This window comes from Carassius carassius, chromosome 5 (genome assembly GCF_963082965.1).
Source record: "Carassius carassius chromosome 5, fCarCar2.1, whole genome shotgun sequence".
Classification (NCBI taxonomy): Eukaryota; Metazoa; Chordata; class Actinopteri; order Cypriniformes; family Cyprinidae; genus Carassius; species Carassius carassius.
The window spans coordinates 13,746,448-13,762,876 of record NC_081759.1 but is presented as its reverse complement, the minus strand read 5'-3'; the positions used below and the strand labels follow the sequence as shown (position 1 = coordinate 13,762,876).

The 16,429-nt window shown below is 44.5% G+C and overlaps 1 pseudogene; it reads right to left on the bottom strand.

The window, feature by feature from the left end:
- LOC132140187 (uncharacterized) overlaps window positions 1-14,690 on the bottom strand; it is a 51,691-nt pseudogene extending 37,001 nt beyond the window's left edge.
- Between the last annotated feature and the right edge of the window lie 1,739 nt (window positions 14,691-16,429).

The window sequence follows — 16,429 nt, the reverse complement described above, 5'->3', positions numbered from 1 at the left end:
CTGAGATCCAGTTTTTATATGTTGAACTACCAGACAACTTTTCGTTGAACTGGATCTTACCGTTGCGTTCACCAAGGGGAAGTCGTGGCCTAGTGGTTAGAGGGTTTGACTCCTAACTTTATAGTTGTGGGTTCGAGTCTCGGGCTGGCAATACCACGACTGAGGTGCCCTTGAGCAAGGCACCGAACCCCCAACTGCTCCCCGGGTGCCGCAGCATAAATAAATGCCCACCAGTGATGCACGGGTCAATGTATAAACAACCCGCACCCGACTGATGTTTTCAACTAACCTGCCTGCAACTCGGACCGCAAAAAAAGAAAAAGAAAATATTGTACCCGACCCGCTTCCTGACCCGCATTTTTTAAAAGTAGGCTATAGCCTACAGGATAATAAGAGTTATGACCGCACAAATAAGGCTTGCCACAAAGAACCGGTAAAGTAATGATTATGCATGTGTCTAAATCAGCAAGGAGACATTTAATTGTTTAGTACAGGGGTTTTCAACTGGTTCTGTGCCAGGGACCACCATTCTGACTAACAAGTAATCGGCGGCCCACTATTGTGTGTGGGTGTGGGTGTGGGGGGGGGGGTACTCCTTACCTGTTAGTGGGATTTCTGGGCGTGGTGACTTCCACACAGTCTGTCTATTCGTGGTGATATAGTGGTACATAGTGACAGCCTCATATCCAAAAGTTGCGCGTCATTTGTTATATCTGTCGTCTCGTCTAATTGAATTGAAAATCCCTGAACTGATCGAAGTTTCTCTATCAGCTGCTCTTTCACATCATTTGCCATTTCCTCAATTCGACGTCCGACTGTGCTATCTGACAAAGGAATAGTTTTTAATTTATTAGCACATTCTTCGTTCATCATGGTTTTACACATGTCTATAGCTGCTGGCAAAATCAGCTGCTCTGCAATTAAATGAGGCTTTTTGCATTGCGCAACTCTGAGAGCCACCAGATATGAGGCTTTCAGTGCATTTTCACTGACTTTTGCACTCTTTCTCATGAGCGTCTGCTGTCCTTTGAAATCACGCAACATCTGTTGCATATACTCAATAGGCTTGGCCTTCAAGAAGCTGTGATGTGTCTCCATATGACGAGAAAGTTTCGACGGTTTCATGGATTCATTTGAAAGCAACGTTGAACATACGAAACACAGTGGTACCTCCTCTCCTGTTTTGTCAGTCATTACTGTAAATCCATATTTAACATAATCTTCACTGTATTTTCTTTTTCGTTTCCCACTACGTTTCCCTGTTTCCTCCGACGTTGTAGCTTTGTCTGAAGAGCATGCAGCAGAAGCCTGTCCATCTGTCCTGACATCTGTCACTTTCCTCACTAAAAAGCGATCCATGCTTGGTGCTGACTAGCAATCTTCGCCTTAGTTAGAAACGTTATAGCTAACAGCTCCACTCCACTCCAAATTTAAATTCACCAATATTAAGCGTCTTTTCAATGAAACCTCAATAATGTATTTCCTTAACTCTCCGAGATGCTGGTCTATTTCGCGCGCAAGATGAATGTGTACGTATATGACGTTGCAAAGCATAGACCTGATAGGTGCAAAGCTAGCCTATCCTGTGTCAGTTTGAATCTCAACTCCTCTATATTATTTTTGATATTTTCATAAAATTTAGTGTATTCACACCAATGTGCAAATATTCTGGAAATGTTTGGAAAAATTAATTATTTAATAGTGAAATTACGTAGGCTGGAATGCATGTCACGGACCACATGCAATGCCGCCGCGGACCACCAGGGGGCCGCGGACCACCGGTTGAAAACCCCTGGTTTAGTAATAAACTGGTGTTTTCTGTGTCGCTGCTAAGATGAAGTTGTCGATGCGGACTCATATGGATTACATAATGAGAGTGTAGCTTATTTATTTTGGTTTGCATATTATCGTTTAAAAGTAGATATTTCAAGCTTTCTGTAATATATTGCCTATATTTTAAACCCACCGACTAAAAGATTAAGACACTACCTGACCCAAAATATCTCCCAAAGTTTCTACAGCTTTTTTCTTAGCTATTTCATAATCTGGAAAAATGACTGGGCCTAACTTGTTACTGTAGTTGGTAGAGCGATATGAATGTGTGTGATGTACCCTTTTTTTTTTGTATGGCATGATACATGCTCATCACTTCTGCTGCCGAAACTTTGTCAGCCTGTGGGCAATTTGGTTTATTGAAAAACGACTGCTTTGATTTGCATGTTTCTTGATGATGTGCTTTTTTCTGTGGTACTCACATGCACCATGCCGCTTCACGTCTTATTCTCCACCATGTCCCACAGAAAAACTGCTTTTGCATAAAATGCAAAAAGCTCTCTCTGCTTCGCCATCTACAGGTCTTAACCAAGAGTATGTTGCGGTCCATTCGCTATTACAAGTGCATCTTCTCTTTTTCTCGGCCACGGCTGCTTAACCTGACCGAACAGCGCGCACTCTCCAATTTGAGAATGTTGACAGTTATTGAGGAGATGTTCATGCGCCAGTCAACAGTCATGCACTTTTATTGCTCTCCTCTGAACTATTGGACATAAGTTAACAGTATGCCCGTTGACGTATCCGTGTATTCATTAGGCAGGGTCAAATAAAAAAGCGGGACATATGCTCAGTTTGCGTGAGGCTGGACAAAGGGTAAAATTGCTGTACAGTACAACGTAAAGCGGGACAGGTGGTCACTCTATTCGCGCCAGTTATTCAGCCAATAAAGTGTAGGCCTATATATTTCAAAATTGCGTCTAGTACTATATAAATTACAAAGGTTTAATTGGCATCTTTACTTCAAACAACCCGACCGACCACGACCCGAATATCATTAAAGATATTTTTGGATGACTCGTAACCGCGGGTAACCATGGGTGACCGCAGGCACCCGCTCATTTTGGATCAACCCGCGCATCACTGATGCCCACTGCTCCGGGTGTGTGTTCACTGCTGTGTGTGTGCACTTTGGATGGGTTAAATGCCAAGCACGAATTCTGAGTATGGGTCACCATACTTGGCTGTATGTCACATCACTTTCACTTTCAATATTGAACACAACATTATTTTGAATAGACTAGAAAACTTTGTTGGCATTAGTGGAAGTGCATTAACATGGTTCAAATCATAATTATCTGGCTGCCATCAATTTGTAGCAGTGAATGAAGAGGTATCATATCAATCACAAGTGCATAATGAAGTACCTCAAGGCTCAGTACTAGGGACATTACTTTTCATGCTTTAGATGTTACCACTGGTAGATATCATCAGGAAGCACAGTGTTAGCGTTCACCATTTTACTGATGACACTTAGCTCTATATTTCTTCACAGCCTGGTGAAACATACCAATTTGAAAAATGAACAGAATGCATAGTTGATATAAAAAACTGTAATGACGAGTAATTTCTTACTGCTAAATTTTGAAGGTGTTCATTTTCTGAAATAAAACCTCTGCATGTAATAACCTAGAACACTGTCTAAGATTTGATGGCTGCTTTGTCAATTCTTTGTCATCAGTTAGGAACCTAGGTGTGCTATTTGATAGCAATCTTTCCTTTGAATGCCACATTTCTAACATTTGTAAAACTGCATTTTTCCATCTCAAAGAAATTTAAATTACGACCTATGCTCTCAATGTCAAATGCAGAAACATTAATTAATGCATTCATGACATCAAGGTTAGATTATTGTAATGTTTTATTAGGTGGTTTTTATACACGCTTAATAAACAAACTATAGCTGGTCCAAAATGCAGCAGCTAGAGTTCTTACTAGAACCAGGAAGTATGACCATATTAGCCCGGTTCTGTCAACACTGCTGTCACGGCTTACGCTGCTGGAAGGAACACGGAGCCGAGGGATAAACGAAACAAGGATTTATTAAATCAAACATAGGCAAGGTAAGTAGCAAATAACAGGTGGCAAGTGGCAATTGGCAAGTAACAGGTAACAAGTGGACAAGTAGACAAGTAGACAAGTAACAAGTAGATCCGACAAAACAGAACTGAAAGGACAAGGCTTTTATATAAAGGATAATTGGGAAAACACAGGTGGATGGCATGACTTAATTAACAGGGACATGGAACACATGCGGAAATGACTAGACACACCTGGGAACTAATCAAACCACACACGGAAGACAGAAACTGGGTCACAGGGGCAAAAACACACAAAATGAGTCCAGGTGTGTGACAGTACTCCCCCCTCCCGGTAGGTGCGTCCTCGCACCGTAGAAACAACAAAGGGAGGCGTGGGTGGGAACTTGGGAGGAGGTTCCGGTGGAGGACAGCCTCCCAGGAGGGGGCCAGCAGACAGGGACCACAGAGGAAGGAGCCAGGGAGGAGATGACGGAGGGAGGAGCCAGGGAGGAGACAGGAAGGATCTGAAGCAGGAGGTACCCAGCAGGACCCAGGCCACAGCCATAACGGCCCAAGGTGGGGCCGACGGAGGAAGGAGCCATGGAGGAGGAATGGTCACCGACTCCAGGGACTCGACCCACGGCAACGGAGCAAGTGGAGGAGGAGCCCGAGGCGGAGACGGAGAGCCGAAGAGCCAGGGTGACGGGGAGGAGCCGGAGGTCCTAGGCGGAACTGATGGCTCTGGTGACTGACGTGGCGATGTGGATCCGGAAGGCCGCGGTGAGGCCAGAGTGACCGAGGACTGAGGTGTAGCCGAGGGGATGAAGGAGCCTGACGGAGCCGGAGGGACGGAGGGATGAGGCGAAGCCGGAGGAGTGGAGTCCCGAGGCATAGGATGGACGACGCCAGACCAAGGCGGAGCCGGAGGGACGAGGGAGCCAGGCAGAGCCTGCGGACTGCCGGGCCATGGCGGAGAGGAAGGAGCTAGGAGCCATGGTGGAGCCGACGGGTCAACGGGCCGAGGCGGAGTCCAGGCCTCAGAGGCTGGAGGCGGAGGTGAGGGAGACGCCGACCAAGGCGTCGCTGGAGGATGGCGGTCCCGCTGAGCTCGCACCACAATGATGGTAGGCTGAGGGCGAGCAGAGGGGCAGCCAGACGACAGCGGAGGAGGAGGCAGGAGTGGGTGGGAATTTTGGAGGAGCAGGCATTGGAGTAAGCTCTGGGGCTGGATCCCTTCCTGGGCTTAACGGAGGATCAGGAGCCCGTCCTGGGCTTAACGGGGGTTCAGGAGCCCGTCCTGGGCTTAACGGGGGTTCAGGAGCCCGTCCTCGGCTTAACGGGGGTTCAGGAGCCCGTCCTCGGCTTAACGGGGGATCAGGAGCCCGTCCTGGGCTTAACAGAAGATCAGGAGCCCGTCCTGGGCTTAACGGAAGATCAGGAGCCCATCCTGGGCTTAAAGGAGGATCAGGAGCCCGTCCTGGGCTTAACGGAAGATCAGGAGCCCGTCCTGGGCTTAACGGAAGATCAGGAGCCCGTCCTGGGCTTGACGGAGGATCAGGAGCCCGTCCTGGGCTTAACGGGGGAACAGGAGCCCGTCCTGGGCTTAACGGGGAATCAGGAGCCCTTCCTGGGCTTAACAGAGGATCAGAAGCCCGTCCTGGGCTTAACGGAAGATCAGGAGCCCTTCCTGGGCTTAACAGAGGATCAGGAGCCCTTCCTGGGCTTAACAGAGGATCAGAAGCAGGACGGGCTGGGCAGGGCCTACTGGGCCTGGGCCTACAGGACGGGCTGTATGCCCAGCCCGTCCTGGGCTTACAGGAGGATCAGGAGCCCGTCCTGGGCTTAACGGAAGATCAGGAGCCCTTCCTGGGCTTAACAGAGGATCAGGAGCCCGTCCTGGGCTTACAGGAGGATCAGGAGCCCGTCCTGGGCTTAACGGAAGATCAGGAGCCCTTCCTGGGCTTAACAGAGGATCTGGCATAGGTGAACTGGAAACCCCCTCATTTTGACCCATTTGGCGCTCCACATTTTGCTCCCTCGTGGTGGGCAGTGTCGCCGGCTCTCGCACCTGGTCTGACGGGTTGCTCTCTGGCTCTCCGTCATCGGTGGGCTCGGGCTTATGCCTCGTACCGTGGGGAGATTGTAGGCTGGGCTCTGGGTCCAGAGTGGACCTGGCGAGATCCTCCATTTGGCCGACCGTGAGAGGTGACCCATTTCTCACCAGATTCCACTCTATGAATGCGGCGAAATCCTCCCGAGGACCATCTTCGGGCGACAACGCTCGAGCGTTGTCGCCCGAAGATGGTCCTCGGGAGGATTTCGCCGCATGCGCGTGGTCCGGGTAGCTGGTGGCATTAGCTAGGAAGAGAAACCGTCTAGTATGGTCCTCGAGAGAAAGTCCCTCCTGCTCCAGCAGGAGGAGGAGGTATTCGGGGCGATAGAGGGGGATCCATTACACACTACGGAAAGAAAAAGACTGTGAAAAAACAGAAAACAAAACGGAGGGAAAACACGCAGTTTTTAACTTTTTAGGTCGGGTCTTCTGTCACGGCTTACGCTGCTGGAAGGAACACGGAGCCGAGGGATAAACGAAACAAGGATTTATTAAATCAAACATAGGCAAGGTAAGTAGCAAATAACAGGTGGCAAGTGGCAAGTAACAGGTGACAAGTTGACAAGTAACAAGTAGACGAGTAGACCCGACAAAACAGAACTGAAAGGACAAGGCTTTTATACAAAGGATAATTGGGAAAACACAGGTGGATGGCATGACTTAATTAAGAGGGACATGGAACACATGCGGAAATGACTAGACACACCTGGGAACTAATCAAACCACACACGGAAGACAGAAACTGGGTCACAGGGGCAAAAACACACAAAATGAGTCCAGGTGTGTGACAACTGCACTGGCTCCCTTTTAAACTTTGTATAGATTTTAAAATCTTGCTCATTACTTATAAAGCCCTGAGTGGTTTAGCACCTCAGTATTTGAACAAGCTAAACACCTAAATATCTCTTTAACCTGGCTTACACATAACATTATAACACATTTTTAATATTCAAATCCATTAAAGGATTTTTAGGCTGCATTAATTAGGACAACCGTGACTGGGAACACTTCCCCTAACACCAGAGTTACTTGCTACACTGTTAGAAGAATGGCATTTATACTAATATTATTCTGTTTCTTTCTTTTTCCGAGGTCACTGTAACCACCAGATCCAGTCTATATCCAGCCCGTGGAACATGAATCAGCACCTAGAGAGGATCTCTATAGCCCTGAATGTCAACTGAGAACAGGACAAGTAGATAAGCTTTAGAGACAGATCCCCACTAAAGACCTTTTCTCCTAGATGGCCACCGGGACAAGACCACAGGAAACAGACAAGTCCCCTGCAGAATGTGACTTAGCTGCAGCTTGGAATTGAACTGCTTGTTTTGTCTGGCCAGAGGAGAACTGTCCCCCCGACTGAGCCTGGTTTCTCCCAAGGTTTTTTTCTCCATTCTGTCACCGATGGAGATGTGGTTCCTTGCCGCCGTTAACCTCTGGCTTGCTCAGTTGGGGTCACTTAATATCCAGCAATATCGTTAACTTGATTGCACAGATACTATTTTAACTGAGCTGGATGATGACATCAGTGATTTCATTGATGAACTGCCTTTAACTGAAAATTTAATTTTCTATTTGTCATTTTGCATTATTAAAATGCTATTTTACTATTTAATACTGTAAAGTGCTTTGACACCATCTGTATTGTTAAAAGAGCTATATAAATAAAGGTGACCTGACTGTCTTCATGTTAGCATGATAAATAGAGCTTAGAGTGCTATACTTGTATTGGCAAAATATTTAATACACAATCACAGGTTTATAGAATTCAAGGAATCGTCTGTGTAATTTCAGATGCTTCTCTTAAAATGCCTATATGAGCAATACAAAAAGAAATACATGAGACAATGCTACATAATTATAGTTTAGACATACAGTTGAGTAAGGACACTCTAGATGATTTGGTCTATCAAAAATATTACTCTTGATGTCATTGATATACAGAGGTGGGTAGAGTACCCAAAAACTGTACTCAAGTAAAAGTAAAAGTACTTCTAGAAATATTTACTCAAGTAAAAGTAAAAGTACTAGTCTTGAATAGTTACTTGAGTAAGAGTAAAAGAGTATTGGATAAAAAATCTACTCAAGTAGTTAGTTACTAGTTACTTTGGGTCATATATACTGAGCCTATTTTTATTTAGATATATAGATAAAATGTATGTAATGTATGTGTGCGTGTATAAATGTATATATTTCATCAGCCTTTACTCCAATTTATGTAATTTATTATAAAACCCTGTCTGTTTACTTAAGTAACAGATATAGGTGTCATGACATAACATATTTTTAATACGGCTGACTTTATATTAAATGTGAATTTAACATTGAAAGTTAATGTGATATAAATATTGCTACTAATCTTTCATTGTTCAGAAAGAGAGCAAATAACATTTACATTATTAAAGATAGTTTTCACTGACAGTCTAGATTTCAATCACTCTCAGAAACTCCCATTAAAATCACTGAAACTGTTAACACTGTGAAATCAATATCTTAATTAAAGATTCGTACACACATCTGCACTTTGTTGTTTCTGACGAGAGAATTCGCCAGAAAGAGGTATTCAGGCAGTGAGCGAGTGAAGGAAGCACCGGCATTTTAGCGATGACTCATCTGAACGCCTCTGATTGGCCAATGCTTTAATAAGCTCAAAAGAATCGTGTGTGATTGGTTATAATGCGCAAAGCTGTAAAAACGCGTCTGTCTCTGGCTCAGCGCCAGCAAGCAATCACAGATCTGAATTTAGCAGCTGATAATATGACGCGCTGAATGTACTTGCACCAGTGTGATTGTATTAAAATTAATAAAATCTTAATCGGCTATTTTTTGTCTTTTGGAAGCTGCATTCAACTTGACTCCCCTCTGTTATAGGCCGCACAAGTACAACAAACTAATGTCACAGTGGTATCGTGTACTGTAATCGTAGCCCAAGTTATTACCTGTTAAACAGTAGACAGCACACGCGGTGTTCATCTAATAAGGATCTCCATCGCTAGCAAATAATAACCTTTGCAGATTTCAATTCAGTGCAGTTCCAGCCACGTTTTCAACGCTCTTTCTGTTCTTAAACGTTACAACTCCGAGTGAACCACTTCAGACGCTCAGCGCGTGCGGCAGGGAACTGAACGACTCATTCAAACTGATTCATGAACCAATTCACTCGTTTGCCAATTGGTTTGATCAAGCCTTTGAACAGAATTGACTCAAAAGAATGAATCATTCGCGAATGGGCATCGCTCATTGCCCAGAGAAAAGTAGACGATGCGTTTGGATCAAACTGAAGCATAAATAACATTTATTGCATTAAGATAAAGTAACGAGAGGAGCGTTGCCCACAGTAACGAAGTAAAAGTACAGATTTTTCCCCAAAAACGTACTCAAGTAAGAGTATAAAGTACCCATCTTTAAATATACTCCGAAAAGTATTCGTTACCCCAAAAAATTACTCAAGTAAATGTAACGAAGTAAATGTAACTCGTTACTACCCACCACTGTTGATATATGAAATAAGAATAATTTTCTGACAGTATTAGGTTTAAGAATCAGTCATTGATAATTGTCATAATTATTATCAACAAAGCAGGCAAGAACAGATTTATTGGTATTCAGAGGGTCCGCCTCCTTCCACTTTATAGCCTGGTTTCCCCAGCTCAACCAGTCAGAAACTAGAGAAGACAAAAAAAATAAATAATAATGAGCACTAATATTTATTTGAGGATGTGTATTTGAGGATGTGCGTGACAACAACCTTCAGACATATGTCAAGGAATGTCTGTTGAAACCATTACTGCTATTTTTGTTTCTCTGACAGAACCAGTTCCAGGTAAGAGAAGAGTTGAAGTAGCAGGAGAGAAAAGTGACCAGTGTAGAGGGGCAAGAGAGAAAGTAAAAAGTAACATTGTGAGTTTAATAGGAAAACAGATGTTAAACCCCAGTGGATGATCTCAGATACCTGTATGTAGTTGCTCTGTTGGCCAATTTTATTAGAAGGTCTTGGCCGGAATATGCTGTGGGCGCATTCTGTCATCGTCTCTTGGAATACGAGTTGAGGTAACATTGGCTGTATGGCTCACAGCAATAGAGTAGTGTTCGCCATGTAACGTGTTTGTATATGTATGTTTATAGTAAGTTGATTTACTATATGATTGTTTCACTGTAAATCCTTGGGATGTGACTAACCAATGACTTTGATGTATGATTATTGTATGTGCTATTTTGTATGTGAACTAAGCTTATGTGTGATTTCATGTAGGTTCGTATGCGGGGTAAGTAAGGGAGTCCCATTTCTGTTCTGTTTGAGGTTTGTATTACTAGAGGTAAAAGGATATCTTGGTTATTCTACCTGTATTACCTATCATTGATTGATAATGGTTAGGTTATATTTACTGTACATAATGGATTTTAATTGTGTTTTTAATTGTGCATTTGAGCTGGCCTAAACATAAGCATGGTTGGTTCTCTTGTTTTTTTGTTTTTGTGGGCCGTAACTGGAGTAATATTGGCTGCCCCAGTAGGTTTAATAGTAATATAAATTTTCCTTCTCCTCTTTGGGGAAGTAGAGTGTTGAAGCTAGTTTGTGGAGCAAGCTTCTGGATTTGAGTCCTCTTTTTTTTGTGTGTTGCACACAGTATTTGCAGTGGTAACGTGCACCTCACTATTTGCAGTGATTGCTCTTGTAGTGTCTGTGCCTATGAGTGTGTGTATGTGTGTGTGAAAAGGCAACAGAATCAGCAGCACGGGTGGTGTGTTGGTCTCATTCCTCTGAGATGCAAGATGCAAGAAAACTTAAATCTTTCCAGTGTGATAAACTGGAGGTTATTACCGGTTTAAAATATTCATTTTTCTACACAAAACTGAAATAAATTGCAATCTAAATGTATTTATTTCCAGTAAATCACATGCAATGCTATATGATAGTATTGAATGCAACTTTTTTTTACACATACAACCCGAATTCCGGAAAAGTTGGGACGTTTTTTAAATTTTAATAAAATGAAAACTAAAGGAATTTCAAATCACATGAGCCAATATTTTATTCACAATAGAACATAGATAACGTAGCAAATGTTTAAACTGAGAAATTTTACACTTTTATCCACTTAATTAGCTCATTTAAAATTTAATGCCTGCTACAGGTCTCAAAAAAGTTGGCACGGGGGCAACAAATGGCTAAAAAAGCAAGCAGTTTTGAAAAGATTCAGCTGGGAGAACATCTAGTGATTAATTAAGTTAATTGATATCAGGTCTGTAACATGATTAGCTATAAAAGCTTTGTCTTAGAGAAGCAGAGTCTCTCAGAAGTAAAGATGGGCAGAGGCTCTCCAATCTGTGAAAGACTGCATAAAAAAATTGTGGAAAACTTTAAAAACAATGTTCCTCAACGTCAAATTGCAAAGGCTTTGCAAATCTCATCATCTACAGTGCATAACATCATCAAAAGATTCAGAGAAACTGGAGAAATTTCTGTGCGTAAGGGACAAGGCCGGAGACCTTTATTGGATGCCCGTGGTCTTCGGGCTCTCAGACGACACTGCATCACTCATCGGCATGATTGTGTCAATGACATTACTAAATGGGCCCAGCAATACTTTCAGAAACCACTGTCGGTAAACACAATCCGCCGTGCCATCAACAGATGCCAACTAAAGCTCTATCATGCAAAAAGGAAGCCATATGTGAACATGGTCCAGAAGCGCCGTCGTGTCCTGTGGGCCAAGGCTCATTTAAAATGGACTATTTCAAAGTGGAATAGTGTTTTATGGTCAGACGAATCCAAATTTGACATTCTTGTTGGAAATCACGGACGCCGTGTCCTCCGGGCTAAAGAGGAGGGAGACCTTCCAGCATGTTATCAGCGTTCAGTTCAAAAGCCAGCATCTCTGATGGTATGGGGGTGCATAAGTGCATACGGTATGGGCAGCTTGCATGTTTTGAAAGGCTCTGTGAATGCTGAAAGGTATATAAAGGTTTTAGAGCAACATATGCTTCCCTCCAAACAACGTCTATTTCAGGGAAGGCCTTGTTTATTTCAGCAGGACAATGCAAAACCACATACTGCAGCTATAACAACAGCATGGCTTCATCGTAGAAGAGTCCGGGTGCTAACCTGGCCTGCCTGCAGTCCAGATCTTTCACCTATAGAGAACATTTGGCGCATCATTAAACGAAAAATACGTCAAAGACGACCACGAACTCTTCAGCAGCTGGAAATCTATATAAGGCAAGAATGGGACCAAATTCCAACAGCAAAACTCCAGCAACTCATAGCCTCAATGCCCAGACGTCTTCAAACTGTTTTGAAAAGAAAAGGAGATGCTACACCATGGTAAACATGCTCCGTCCCAACTATTTTGAGACCTGTAGCAGAAATCAAAATTGAAATGAGCTCATTTTGTGCATAGAATTGTAAACTTTCTCAGTTTAAACATTTGCTATGTTATCTATGTTCTATTGTGAATAAAATATTGGCTCATGTGATTTGAAAGTCTTTTAGTTTTCATTTTATTAAAATTTAAAAAACGTCCCAGCTTTTCCGGAATTCGGGTTGTAGTTGTAGAATAATGTATAGGCCTATACTGTTTCCTACAAGGTTACTGCACAATATTTAACATAAAATTAGCTACTCTCTCTATTCTAAACACAGTGAAGTTTAAACTTATTCCAAACAGCATTTTATTTTATTTTTTTGTACTTCATGTCTAATTCAGAGAGAAACTTGACAAATATTTGGGATAAAAACGGGTAAAAAGAAATACTGTATTCCACATTCTGGGGCCAGTTTCAAGGCCAGCGTTTTTAGGTAGTGGCTCTATGCCAGGAAACATTTTCATTGGACATTTTTAAATATATATCCCAAACAAGTTGACAGAAACCAAATGACTGTTACAAAGCAGGACTAACACAAGCTAAAATGAACAGTATAAATGAGTTTTATAAATATAGTCTACAATATTATACTATATATATTGCTTCAAAAGACTGGATAATAATAAAAATACTTTGTACTGATGACAACTGTTATGGTGCCTGTAAGGAGACATGATTGGTTCACTTAGTTTTGTCATGGCCAATATGTCGTGGCCACAAAATCATTTTGTCGAGGTAAGGACATCCTTATGTTGAGGGAACGTTGAGGGAATCCATTTCTCATGGCCTCGACTTCTTATGTTGAGGGAACTACATATTTTTCTCGTGGCCACAAGTTTAATGTGTAAACAAACCTGTGTAACAATAGAAACGTCTCAAGGTTATGCATGTAACTATGGTTCCTCGAGGGAACGAGACGCTGCATCAAACACTATGGGCAACGCCTTTAGCATGAGCGACTCTGAATATCGTGTGCAATATGTCCAATGGAAGGGTGTGACATCACGGCGGGGTGACATAAGCGACCAGGAAGCTATAAAAGCACATGCCGCACTGCTGGCATCAGCTTCAAGGAGAGAAGCAAGTGCTGGCAGGGATGCTGGGAGTATGGCTTTGAGACACAGCGTCTCGTTCCCTTGAGGAACCATGGTTACATGTGTAACCTTGAGATGTTCCTCTTCAGGAACTCTAGCTGAGTCGAACACTGTGGGGAATGAGGTGCCCACGCCGCCAGACTTCCAAATCCCTGCCTAATGTCTATCCGAAGAGCACAGCTAAGGCGAGAGAACGGAAGAGCCTGTAGTGGCTTGCATATCAAGGCCATAGAATCTCACAAAGGTGGAGGGCATGGACCATCCCGCAGAGTTGCAGATGTCCTGCATGGATACACATGCTAAGAAGGACTTGGAGGCTGCAATACCCCGTGTGGAGTGAGCCTTGACTCCCATCAGCGAGGGGAGATCAGAGGACTCATAGGTCAGGTTGATAGCCACAACTATTCAACGGCTAATGGTCTGCTTAGTTGCAGGAAGACCTTTTAGGGGGACCACAGCACACAAGCAGTTGGTCCATCTTTCTTCACAGGGCAGCTCTCCACAGGCAGTGATCGAACTAGACACATACAATTAAGTTTCTTCTGGTCAGGCTCCTAGTCCTGCAGCACTATCAGTTGTGGTGTGACACAGGGAACCTTTGGAAAATAAACTGCTTGAGAGTATAGAGATGCTTTGGCCATGCCGAGCGCAAAGTCAAGATGAATAGGGGCCACTGAAATGGCCTGAAGGTCTCTAACTCTCTTTAGAGAAGTAATCATCAACATGAAGGTAGTCTTGATATCTCCTGAATCAGCTCGAATGGAGCTTTACAGAGAGACTCCAATTCCCAATTCCCCAGGGGAACACAGGAGCGTACTGGAGGCCTCAGCGCACCACGGAGGAAATATGTCACTAGGAGATGTCTGTGACTGGCCACCGAGGGGGACAAGATAGGCCGCAATGGCCGCCAAGTAAACTTTTAAGGTGGAGTGGTCAACCCTGCAGAGAACCTAGCTCGTAGAAACTCCAGAACTGTACCAACTGGTCAGTGTTTCCACTTCATGGCCCCTCAGGGGCCACACGCACAGTTTCCACAACTCTGGGCGAGGGTGAATTATATCTGTGAGAGAAGATATGTCCTGACTGGAATCTCCCATGGAGAACCGTTGAGGAGCGAGATCAGATCTGAGAACCATACTCAGCCCCGCCAGAACAGGGTTGGCAGACTGACTTACCGAGGGCACTGGAGCGAGACGCGGACCGTGTGATGCGGTGCACCCCACTCTTCCCCAGTAGGGGCCACCCTCTAAAGTCCTTCTCTTTCATGTCGGACAGGGTCAGTCATAAGTGCCTCTCCTCAGCCACCATGGCTGCCATTGACTGCCCAATGGTGTGAGCAGTCTCTTTGGTAGTGCGGAGGGAGAGATCAGCAGTCTGCCTTAACTCATTGATGTTGTCGGACTTGATCTCCTCTCCCTCATCAAGCTCTTTTAGCAGGTCGGCTTGGTAGGCCTGTAGCACAGTCATTGTGTGCAGACACCTAACAGCCTGCTCTGCTGCCGTATACCCTTTGCCCACAAAAGCCGAAGTTGAGTCGGCTTGGAGGGCAGCACCGGAGCCTTCAGAGATCATGGTGGTGTGGAGTTCAGAAGTGTCCCAGCCTCGGGGAAGAAGCTCTTCCTGAGCCTACAAATTCGAGAGCATAGGCTCCTGTAACGCCTGCCGGATGGAAGGAGGGTGAAAAGTCCATGGTTAGGATGTGAGGCATCCTTGATGATGTTTCTTGCCCTGCCCAGACAGCGCTTCTGATAAATGTTCTCGATGGAAGTTAACTGGGTGCCGGTGATCCGTTGAGCAGTTTTCACCACCCGCTGGAGTGCTTTGCGGTCAGATGCAGAGCAATTGCATTGGTAGAATTCAGCAAGGATCCTGGACCTGAGGTGAACTTTCTTAAGGCTCCGTAAGAAGTAAAGGCGCTGCTGTGCCTTTTTGACCAGGGTGGAGGTGTTTAGGGACCAGGTGAGGTCATCTGAGATGTGGATGCCAAGGAACTTGAAACTCGACACACGCTCCACTACAGCTCCGTTGATGTAGATGGGTGTGTGTGCATGATTCCTAGTCCGCCTGAAGTCCACAATGATCTCCTTAGTCTTCTGGGTGTTTAGTTACAGGTTGTTGGTGGCACACCACACAGCCAGGTGCTGCACCTCATCCCTGTAGGCTGACTCATCGTCATCCTTGATCAGACCTACCACCGTGGTGTCATCTGCAAATTTGATTATGGTGTTGGAGCCATAAACAGGAACACAGTCATGGGTGAATAGGGAGTACAGGAGAGGGCTAAGTATGCAGCCTTGGGGCACTCCAGTGTTCAGGGTGATGATGGAGGAGGAGAGGTTATCCAGACTGAGGTCTGTTAGTAAGAAAATCTAGAATCCAGTTGCAGATGGGTGTGCTGATTCCAAGATGGCTGAGCTTGGAGATCAGCTTGGAGGGGATTACCGTATTAAATGCAGAACTGAAATCTATTAACAGCAATCTCACATGTGTGTTCTGACTGTCCAGGTGGGTGAGGGCAGAGTGAAGTGCCATTGAGATGGCGTCCTCTGTTGACCTATTGTTGCGATAGGCAAATTGGAATGGGTCTAATGTAGCAGGGAGACAGGATTTTAAGTGGGATGCAACCAGTTTCTCAAAGCACTTGGCAATGATGGGGGTGAGTGCAACAGGACAGAAGTCGTTAGGGACCGAGGCAGTGGAGTGCTTTGGTACAGGCACGATGGTGGAGGTTTTGAAGCAAGTGGGGACCGTTGTTTGGGCCAGGGACAGATTGAAAATGTCCGTGAAGACCTCAGCCAGCTGCTCCACACAGGCTTTAAGCACACGACCAGGTATTCCGTCAGGGCCAGCTGCTTTCCGTCCATTCACTTTACGCAGAGTGGAATAAACATCTGATGTGGAGAGTGTGAGAGGTAGTTCACTGGGTTGATGCTCAGCTTTGAGTGAGATATCCTTATTATTTTGATCAAAACGAGCATAAAAGTGATTGAGCTTGTCTGGGAGGG